At 33.6% G+C, this 5,041-nt stretch overlaps 1 pseudogene; it reads left to right on the top strand.

Annotated features, from left to right (window-relative positions):
* Positions 1-4,442: 4,442 nt before the first annotated feature.
* Positions 4,443-4,802, top strand: LOC143581842 (cysteine proteinase inhibitor 5 pseudogene; annotated as a pseudogene).
* The last annotated feature ends 239 nt before the right edge of the window (positions 4,803-5,041 follow it).

The raw sequence follows: 5,041 nt of genomic DNA, 5'->3' as shown, positions 1-5,041 counted from the left end.
CCCAAATAAGACATCTTTATTTCTGCAAGTTAAGTAGCAATCACTTCATAACACTATCTATCCAATATATATAATGCACAATTAAATCACGCACGCCCACCACTTAACCCTTTTTTACAATTCATTGAACGACAACCTTGTGACTTTAATTTGCGCATTTCTTTCATCACGTGATTAAGTTTCAACTCTAACTATTCATCAATTAACACACATTCAATCATTTATGTTGATTAAAAATCACAGAACCCATAAACCTAGCTTATTACCAATTATTTCACAAAACACAATGCATTCAATATACATGCACACGTCAATATTTTAGTGCGCACCCATACACAAAAAGCATCCAACAAACCATATGCACATGAGGCAGTGCGCTCACTAATAACCCACTACGCACCACACCAAACGTCAAAAAACCAATATGAGGAGATAATTTGTGTGAACCCGTAGCAACGCACGGACACTTTTGCTAGTGTATATAAAAATATATGGCTATGCTTAACTAACTATTTGGAATGGTCCTATTTGACCAACTATGACTATGTTTGTCACCCCCATGACTTAGCCAGCTGACTATATGGTTAATAAAAATTTTAAAGAAGACAATTTATGACATTTTATTCATTAAGAAACTACTTTTAGGCAATGCAAGTTTCAAACTGTTGACTTTTATGATACGTTTTTCTTTTAATTTTGATTTGACGCCTAATTAGTAATAGATCATTATAATACGATAGTATAAAAGTTTTACTATTGTTCTAATTAGGTCATTTAATTTTGTTTATCTTATTTAGGTTACTCAAGTTTCAACTAATGTTATAACATAGGGTTTTTTTTTAAGCTTGTTATCATGTTGATGTGGAGTTTCTTTTCTCCTTTTTTGGTACCGATGCAGAATTAGTACTAGTAACATTAGAACTTTATAATTAAAATAACAAAAAGTTACGCTTTTAATAGATAAAACCGATCATATTCTCTAGAGTTAGAAGATTATAGGGACTTTGATTTCGCAAACGTTTCCAAATTTGCCGAAAATCACTACTACATGAGTAGTATTTGGGGCTTGACTAACCCCATTCATTATTGGTCACGCCAACTTGTAATATGAATTGCATTTAATCAAAATGGTCTTTGTACTTCATGGTAGGAAATGATGTTCTATGGAAATGATGTTTGGCCACACAAAGTTAGACAATGTAAGAAAAGGTGTTTTTAGAGAAAGACATGTGGTAGCTAGTATTCTAAATAAGATGAGGGATGGAAGATTAAGATGGATTGGGCATGTGACGACTCCTCTTTGACAATGGAAACCCTCATTGTGAAATGTGGAGGGGAGGAAGAGCAAAGGCATATCCATACGCACTTGGGGTGAGTGGGTTAGAGAGGATGTGATCATAGAGTGACACACTTACATCTCTTTGGAGACATGGTCCATGATATGAATTCGACGAGACATAGAATTAGGGTTAAGGACATTTAGAGGAGTGTTTATCTTAGGTGAACTCACCTTGCTACTTTCCTTTACCAATGTGCTTGTATGCTGTTATCTGATGTTATATGTATGTAACTGGTAGCTTTCTAATTATGCAATTTGAAACCCTTTACTAGCACACTAGCACTATATGGTATAATGCTTTGTATACATATGTTATATACAGCCAATGATCTTACTTGAAACAACATATGCTTTGTTTACATCTCACTCTCTCTGATCCCTACTAATAACTTAGATATGAGTAAGATTTCACTGAGTATGGTTGTTATATTTCAAATCATAGAAGTTATATAATAATAAAAAGTTGAATTCAAAACACATGAAAAATACTCTCCATGTCACATGTTATATGACGCTCAAAAAGTAAAAAATAAAAATTCACATGTTATACACTCCTAATGTCCTTATATAAATCACTAAACCCGTTCACTCACATGCACAACCCTTCCAAAATGAATAACCTCTTCATCACAATTCTCATAGTCCTCGTCTTCTGCAAATCCTCGTTCGCCGATGTGACAGACCCGCTTTTGATATCTGTTGGACGGTTTGCCGTGGACGCGCACAACAGGCAAGCAGGCACAAATATGATCTTTAGGAAAGTCGTCAAAGTAGATATAATAAGGGTCCCCGGTGAAAAATACAACATGACGATCACAACGGCGGACAGAACTCAGAAGTACCGAGGCTAATTATTTAGCTCTTGTTTTGGACAAACCTTTCGATATGGGGTTACAGCTTCTGTCCTTCAAAGGACCCATTTGATGTAAAATTTTAGGTGTTTTTTTAGGGTTTTGAAATATGTAATGGTACTCCTCACCAATGATCTGAATCTATAATCAGTTTAAGGTGTTGTGATTGCTATTTTCGTATTGAGTTTTCAATTTTTATGATTTTAAGGCATGTTTGAATGAAGAGGGTATGAACGCGGATGGGGGTGATAGGTTGTTTTGGATCGATATGAATAACTTTTAAAATCAAAATGGGTCCAGATTGATCAAAAAAAATATTTTTAGGAGGTCAAGGTGGGTTGGGAAAATGTTAATGACTTTTGGTGATGGGCTAAAATGGGTTTTCTTATGGGTTAGAATGGACTTTCAAACTCCATCCTATTTTATTTCAAACAAAACACACGGAACCGAGAAATTGAAACCAAACAAATACCGAAACCGGTCATAACGAAAAAAGAACCTAAACCGAATTAGAAAAAAACCCGAAAAAACCGAACCTAGACGAAACCGGTTTTTTATTTTATTTTTTATTTTTTTAACTAATGAAGACGACGGAGGAAACATTTTAGTTGTTTTACTTTTTTCGGTTTTGATTTTTATTCTGAGTTATTTTTTTATTGATTTTTTAATGAGAGGTTTTTAACACCCTTTGTATTATAACATTTATTGGTTCAAGATAGGTTAACTTTACGCATTTTAATCCATATCCATCATAATCTTTTTTTTAACTCATAACTTATACACATCTTGACCAAAACCCATTATAACAAATCGTACAATCGAATCCAACTTATTTATATAACCACCTCTATTGTGGACCATCAATTGGTCAAAAGCAAGTTTTCGATTGTATAGGAAAATGAAAAAATTAAAGTATAACAATAAAAAAATTTCACTAAATAATTTAATTTATAATAACTAGTGGACGAAACTCATTAGGCTGCATCCATAGCGATTCAAGGGAAGTGGTGGTAGTGGTTGTGGCTCCATGGTGGTGCGGCAGTGATCAGACAAACACTGGGGAGGGATGAAAATGGTTGATGTCGGCCGAGGTGGCTTGTTTAATTGCAAACTTAAGCTTAAGCTAAAGCTAGATAAGTTTCGCTTGCTTGTTTACTTTCACTCTCAAGCCTAAGCTAAAGCTAGATCGGTTCCGTTTGCTCGTTACAAGCCCCATCACACACTATACAACCACATTGTTTTGATATTTTGATATATATTAGTATATAGCCCGTGCAATCCGCGGTGGTTAAAAACAACCAAAAAAGAGATATTTAAATGATATACATGATAACATACTTTATGGATTCATAAAAAAAACTTCTTTGAATACAACATTGGATATTGACTTAAATATTTAATGGTTTGCTAGCATTAATTATAAGTGAATTACCAATATATTATTTATAAGTCAAGAAATCTAAAACAATTAACATTTAAGTGGAGTTGGTAAGCATTCTTTAGCTTGAAACATAAGTTCATGGGTTGGAGACTTGTAGTGCACTATAATTTATTTTTATAAATTTTTCAAAGTCTTAGTGCCATATAAAGATGGGTGTATTTGAGGAGAAATTGGGTCATTGTTCTAGCATGAAAACCGGGTCATGAGTTATAATATAACTAAACAAGTTTGTGTCCCATATTGTGTTTAGAAAAAAGAAACTATATAAAATAGTAACTAAGTTTACAATAAGGTCACTCGCAATATATTGTGTTCCAATCAGGTCATTAAAGTTTTCTTTGTGTATCAATCATAAATATTTTATTTGGATAGCAGGTTATTTATTTTTTGTTAAATATTTCAACATTGTATAATATTTTTTAAAAAATTGAAAAAATTAGTAAAAATTGAGAAAAACAAATTTAATTGTGGAAAATTGAAAAGAAATCTGAAAATTTGTAAACAAAAATGTAAGAAATCGTATTTTTTTAAGTTACGGGTTTTTTTTTATAATAAATCACCAATTCTTTTAGAAAAAATGAAAAAAAAAATACTTAGATGACGGATACTACTACGGACCCAACATAACAAGCAAATCCTAAACGTGAGTTTTACGGGCTTGACACGACACACACGTCCTCATAAGTCATAAGTAAAAACAAATCCTGAAGGCAGGTACAACAGTGTGCATTAAATTCACATGACATTATTAACATTCATTTCTCTATATCAACACAACTAACCACCGACACCTTTCAATCATCCTTCCAAAATGCATAACCTTAACCATAACCTCTTCATCACATTCCTCTTACTCCTCTACTTCTTTAACCCATCCGCCTCACTGGGCGAGGGGACGCCTATGGGCGGATGGGCACCAATTCCCGATGTCACCGACCCTCAGGTAGTTGACATCGGGAAGTTTGCTGTGACTCAACACAACAAAGAGAACCACGCGTCTCTTAAGTTTGGGAAAATTATTAAAGGAGAGAGTCAAGTGGTCGCGGGAATGAATTACAACCTGACGATCACTGCGGCGGAAGGAAGCGCGGAGAATGATTACGTGGCACTTGTGTGGGATGTACCGTGGCAGAAGTTTAGGCAACTGGTGTCGTTCAAAGGCACTGATTAAGTTGTTTTTTTTACGATCTTCTAATGTGTAATGATTCCGGTGATACTTTCTAGTGGCCGGAATTGTTATTATAATTAAATAAAGAGAGATCATGTTTTATATAACTGTTTGGATTGTTGTTTTCATGATCAATTTCTTGATTTTAGTTTTAATATATTGTTTGGGAAAAGGAAAAACCAAAATGTGATTGAAATAAATAAATAAATAAATAAATAAGGATTATTGGATTAAAATAATAT

This window comes from Bidens hawaiensis, unplaced genomic scaffold (genome assembly GCF_021521415.1).
Source record: "Bidens hawaiensis isolate Kalapana, Puna unplaced genomic scaffold, B.hawaiensis_p1.1 tig00001511_1, whole genome shotgun sequence".
NCBI lineage: Eukaryota > Viridiplantae > Streptophyta > Magnoliopsida > Asterales > Asteraceae > Bidens > Bidens hawaiensis.
This window is presented reverse-complemented; position numbering and strand designations above follow the sequence as displayed.